Raw genomic sequence first — 6,864 nt, 5'->3', positions numbered from 1 at the left:
GGGGGGGTATAAAATATAGCCTATAGCTGCAGAATGTGTGACTTTCTTTTTCTTTTGGCATGCTCACTCTCAACACAACTGACCCCAGCTCAGAAAGACGTCCACCGAGCTACGCCTTTATCTGCAAGTTTAACGAGAGTGATAAATGCGAAGATTCACAGGAAGTGACGGTGATTCGGATTTGGACCTTGGGAATGTTAAATATTAATCTTTCCTGGTTTCTTTTAAAAACCTAATCACATGCTTAGCTTGTATGAAGTTTAGTCTTATCATATGAACCCGTGCTCTCATTCGTATCACATCCATGGTGCAATTCTTATTATTATAATGCTTAGATAATCGTTCGGGATATGTCTTCATATCAATTATAGCTTTTATAATGTCTGCGTATTCATGTGGTTGTATATAAAGTAAATTCCGGCATGATATCCAGGTTGTTTGTGTTCGTGAGTCCAGTATGTCGGTATTAAAGTCCGTCCCAATAAAATATGGACTTGGTTTTTTATCCATATTATGTTGAAAATGGATCAGATTCATCGCACGAGACCCTGATGATAGCTCAGTTTATATATATATATATTACATTCAACCTCTTGTCAAAAAAATGCTCTTCTATGATCCCTACACTTTAAAATACAATTTAAGGCCCATTTTCCCGCTGCATGTTACACATTAGTTTTCAATGGAGAAGAATTTCTTGTAGTGGCTTTGCAAACAGCTTTCTTTATCCACTAATACAAATATGCTATACAAATTCTGTTTTGAAATCCAAATATTTGCAATGTGTAGTATTGCCCTGTTTGGCTCTGGAAAAAGAGGAAATAAGTCAGATGGGCCTTGTCTGTTCTGGAAAATAGTCTGGCATCGCCATCTAGCGACGACTTTGTGACATACTCAAGTGGATTATCAGGATTATCACTGGTCCTATACAGAGTTTGAAGGCCTACTTCTTCTTCTTCTTCTACTACTACTAGTACTACTGCTACTAATAATAATAGCAGTAAATTATTGTTATTATTATTCATTTCATTCTATAGCCTAATAGATAGTTGCCTTAATATTTTGACCGAGACAGCAGCCCTAATAGTCTAAACAAATGCAGGTGGAAAGCGCTGGAAAACTTTTAATAATTAAGATGTATAAACCACTGCAAAGGAAAAAAGACTATTACTCACTATTTTGTGTGTGTGACTGTAAAATTAAAACAATCGCTGAAGTAACAAAATTATAGCAAGGGCATTTAATGTTGAAGGGCATTGAGGTAAACGTGTCATTTTCTCCCCAAGTGTGTTTCTTAGTGCTTTTGTTTTATTCATAAGTATGTTAAAGGTAAAATCCATACGTTCAAGGTTACTTTTCAACTGCGTGTCACACTTCAAATATATATAAATTCAAATATTAACGTTGCCTTCATGCGTTGTGTTTACTGATATGCAGCTACTTTACTCGTACAACTTTGCATATGCATACATATATATATATATACACACACAAATTTATGAACATTCAACCGCGTTATTTGTTTGTCTCCTCTAAGCTTTTTAAATACATAGGCCTATGTGTATGTAGGCTATACAAAGGAGTCCCTTTGTCTCTTTGATTCTAGTTTGACCATTTCTGTAGGCTTCCCGTGATTGCTGCATTAATCAGAAATAAGAAAATTACTCTGGGTCACTGTATTTAAGATTTTTCTATATGGTTTGAATTTAATTGATTGATTAAATTTGGTGCATTTTCTGAAGGATACATGGACATGTTTTGCTTGAAAATGCGTCACTTTCTTAAATAAAATATAGGAAAATATTGGTAGGCCACTAAATGAGGTGAACTGCAGTTTTCATTTAAGGGAATTCAATTCAAATGAATTGATTTTAACGTTCGCTGTTAGCAGTTTGGTGGTGTGGAAAAGACGGCACGTACTGAACGTATTTGGGCTACTTCGTCCCCGGTCACGCGCTTATCATCCGTCTTTCACTGTCGATAATAACGTGGTAGCGTATAGAATGTGAATATTTACTTTTTGTTCTAAAATAATTTATTTTTGATTGACTAGGTTGTAATGCAGCAGCAGCAAAAATAACAAAAAAACAACAACCCAACATCCCAGTATGCATGGTTTGGCTGCATTAATGACTATGATTCAATCTTACTGGCAGTCAAATGTCAGGCATGAAACCAAATCCCTCCTTATTCACAGCTCTAGCTCCTCCGGCTGTCTTTCCCACCTGTTTGGCAGATTTACGTGGTGATATAACTGTTTTAGCCCGTTTAGTGAAATGTAATGGCTTTATGCATTAGATGTTCTCACAATAATTTCAAGCACAACGGCCTGTTGGTTTCTGTCGTAAATTGGGTTAGGCCTAGATATTTTAATAATACTATTTTTAAAACTTCTACCAATAATTATATATATATAAACATAGGCATACGTGTTACACTCACACATAAGGTGTGTGTGTGCAGAAAAAAAAATAAAAATAAAATAAAGGCTATATATTATAGGATATCTAAAATTGTTTTTATTCTGAGAGTCCTTATCTGGAACCTGGGTGCTAAATTATTCTGTTATAAGTATTATTGTTAAATGGTAGTATTATTAGCAGGCCTTTAAGTAGTAGTCACATCAATAGTAGCTGTGTTATTGGTCGTAGAGGTGGTGATAATTAATGATGCTGTTGTCAGTTGTAGATATAGGCCTACATTGTCTATTATTTTCCACTACACTTAAGTATTTATTAATTGTATATTTATTTTTGACGTCTAATATCTCATCTTAATGGGTTAACATTTCGAAGCACATTCTTAATGAGAGTTTCATGCAGGCCTCATAATTTATAGAACTGAAGAAGCCCCTTGAATAAGAGGCGAAACGTCTTCATGTGTCTTCAGCGAAGTCCAGTTGCCCTTGTTTTAACTTTCCCTGAATAATTATGACCTGATGAATATTCACAAACATATTCATGGTTTGTTTCACGGTTTTGTGAAAAAACTTCAAATACTAAGTAGCCTAAACAAACACTGATTCTGGGTTATTTACAGTCAACCTAAGGCTGGCCCTGCAGAGTATTTTTTAAATAGTAGCCTAGTAGTCTGATATCTTGTGCTGATTTGCGCATGACCAGCAGGCTGGGAGAAACAAACACCAGACAAATGTGAGAGACTATACTGTCTCACATTTGTCTGGTGTTTATACGTCCACGAGCACAGAATGCACCGTTGCCATTCTCCCAAGTCCTCTGACGCGTTATAAATACAATAAGCTCAGAGATGGGAGAAATGAGCGACGTCTGACTGCGCCGTGCATCCTGTAGTCCAAAAATACAGAAGAGCGGAAGTGGACTGCAGTGACGTCACTGGCGCGGCAGCTCATTGGCTGCGAGGGAGCACGTCCGCGTCTTATTGGCTTGCAGAGAACCACAACAAAGCCCACAAGTCCCGCCTCCAAGCAGGGGCATAACGTGACAGTCCAAAGCTCACAGCACAACGCTCCGCCTCCCGCCCTTCTCGCAGGAGCCTTCTTTAATGGGACAGCCCAAGGACTGTGGCAGGAAAACAGAGGAGGCTGGACTGCATCTTTGTGCAATACTTGAGTTCTGCTGCCACACTAAGGCAAAAGAGTGAATCACAGTTAATTTCAGATAGACATGGAGTCCCATGTTTCATTCACAAATAAGTGAAGAAAGTGAAGTAAGAATGAAATTATTGTCTGTTAAGTGCACTCTCAAACAACACATCGACTATTTTAAAGCCTGTGACGTTTTAGTATTCAGTGCCATGTTACACGAACAGTGAAAAATAGCCTCTTTCAAGATATTTTTTTTTAGTCAAATTATTCGAAACGGCTATTTTGCATCATCAGAGATAATCTGTAGGATATAATTAAGGCAGAAACTCTGTATTATGGAACAAACTAATAACTTATGAGGTTTTCTGATCAGTGCATTGGTCTAATTCACCACATATCCCATAAGCAGCACGGTCTGTCTCTCGCCTGCCTGTCCGACCTGGTTGAACACAGACGGGGCCAACACTAGGCAATGCTCTTTACATTGACCTTCGCTGCCTCTGTCTGTAATGGAGGCGAGGTCAGCAATATAGCTCTGGTCAAGCTTGAAAGCACGAGTTTGGAAGGTAATCTCGTAATACACCACAGAGACCTGAGCAGACATAAGATTATCCAAGGCCGTGACAGCGGTCAAATGGAAGCACTTGACCGAGATTATGTGAAAGCCATGTCCCAGTCGGCGCCTTATTCCTCCACAGACAGGCTTTTCCCGTCCTGATGCCTGCGTAGATCATCTTCTTTAGTTTGAAATATAAATGCCAAATAATTTACTGTGCTCCGTCATGTAGGTTGTATGGCCCAAGTGTTTTTTTTTTTTTTTAAATGACGATAGCGAGCATCAACGGATTACATTGAATCTATTCAGTGTGTTTGCTTCGCTTGGTTTCTGTTTGCGAAACACACAAGTGAATTCCCTCAAAACAAAATACATATTTCACGTTAATTATAATCAAAGAATAGGCCTACACTTAGCTTGCAAATGATAATAGATAATAAGGCCGATTTCTGCAGCACTCTTTTATTTATCTTTATCTTTAATTGGTTATGGAAAAGTGCTTACAAAAAGCGATTAGGCTACTGAAATCTGTCTCTTTTAAAAGTGTAAAGCATGAACCGATGCTTCATATTCGCAGGTACTTCAGACAGTATTCTTGTTTTTCAGAGTTCTTGTTTTAATCCTAAATAAATTAATGTAAGAGCCAATGTTAAGAGTTTTACATAGTTTAGTCTTCTTACCAAGTAAAATAGACTTTTTGATTGAACTACACGATTTAAAAAAGAGAGATAGTAGAAGCAGTTATTGTATGATCATTTGGTGGCCACGATCATTAACAGCCAGGATCCGCAGGCTACATAAAAGGCAAGTGTAGTCATTTAATCCAGCGGCAACGTTTTCTTGATGTCAACTGAATAAACCTGACTACCATGAGACAGAATATGCCTAGAACCTATTTGATATAAATACTAGTTGACACAGACTATATCTGCTGTCTGTGGCCGTTAACTGAAAATTTCACATTTGGAACAAACAAACAAAAAACGCAATGGCATCTAAATGTCAGATTAAACTAGACTGTGAGGGTTGGGTTAGTTTGACTTGCACATTTCCAAACGGCACGTTAGCACCGACGACTTTTAAATATTCTAATTCATTGTGGGAGATCACGTCCAAAGGCAGATGCAAATGCTGAAATACAACCAAACATATAATATAGGCTATTTTATTTTAAGTCAAAGCATCCAAGGGAATAAAAAAGAAAAGAAAAAATGTCTACTGATCACCAGACTCAATCCGACTTTATTAAATGTATTAGATGTTTCAATTTTTGAGCATGCGCACACATTTTGAAGACTGGAATGAAAGTGGAAATTAATTTTCTAAACTTCTGACTGTTGTTTTGTGCTACGATCCCCCAGGCCACAAATAGCAAGTGCGCAATTAAGATAAGAGGCTAAGCCTGATGCAAAAGCCTAGTTTGTATCCCTGCATCACAAATTGCGACTTATTTCTGTCTTTCACATTCTATCTCTATTTTTACTTTACAAAAGGTAATTTATTTCCTCCAAAGAAGTCCAGTTTATGTCCTTTTGTCCAGGCCTGCTCCTGCTGACGCCTCGTTTCCCAGGATAAGCTCTGCAGGCTAATCCAGCATTGTGAGTCCCCCCGCCGGTTTGCCAGAGGTGCTCCAGTTGACCATGGAGTTGGTCAGTTTCCCTGCATGGTCCCTGTGTGGTCCACCCGGCACCTCTGTCGTCGCCATCGCTGTCGGCCGACATTTCTGTCACCTGTGGATAAATCAACAGTTGTTCGCCGAATCAGGTTCTAATTTACTCACATATTCCTGCTCGTTCATTTGTAGGCAACTAAGTGCAAGTCCGATTGTTTCATGTTTTAGTCTGATGGCTTTATAATCCCCCCAGCAACCCCAGGCTCGTATCAGTGTAGCCAGGAACATAACAGCTGAGCCAAGACCATGCGCCACTCAAGTTCAAAAACACGTTTGTGGAGAAAGTCAGTGTTTAAACATACAAAGGAGAAGAAGGTGAACACGTATATTTATATTTTTAATGAATGTTTTGTCTGAAAAATATAAATGCATTGATTGGCTCAGCCTAGTTTTGGCTGTGAGACCACTGATTTGTCTTACTTTTCGCAAACCTCCATGTTTATTTAAGTTGTATTTTGGGACCTTTAAATGCATCTATTAGACTGTGAATTAAAAGGCCGCAGTTGGCACCAGTCTTCTTTTTGTATAATCACACTGTACCTTTTCGGCCTCCTGCTCAGCACACTTCACTAGAGATGGTGTTTTCATTTAGAGCTTATAGAATATAGTCAATGGATGCTTTGAGGCGCAGGTGGGGTGGCCCTTCTTTCTACCACAAAATGAAGACAACAAAACAGCCTGTACTAAAGCTCTGGGGCTTTTCATTTCTTTGCAAGACTTAAACTACAGGAGGTTTCTTTGCAAGACACTGAGGGCGCCAATTGAGCCTCCTTTTCAGCCTATAGGCCTACCTGACGTGGCGTTAAACTGTACTGTCAGTTCCTCCCCAGACTTGATTGTTTACTTGTTGTCTAACAAGGTTTTATGGCATGTTGATTGGGCTATCTGTACGTCGCTTTCTTTTCCCGACAAAACCACTGCGGTTCTATCACTCCAGGAAGGGATTTACACTTCATTTAAAGTTAAATAGGTTGCGTCGATATCTGTAAAATCATATTATAGTGAGCTTTTAGTGTCTGAATTAATCTAAACATCATAAGCCAATTGTTTGTGTGCGTGCGTGTGTGTGTG

The sequence above is a fragment of the Micropterus dolomieu genome, linkage group LG09, assembly GCF_021292245.1.
Source record: "Micropterus dolomieu isolate WLL.071019.BEF.003 ecotype Adirondacks linkage group LG09, ASM2129224v1, whole genome shotgun sequence".
Lineage (NCBI taxonomy): Eukaryota > Metazoa > Chordata > Actinopteri > Centrarchiformes > Centrarchidae > Micropterus > Micropterus dolomieu.
Note: the sequence above shows the minus strand (reverse complement) of the source record.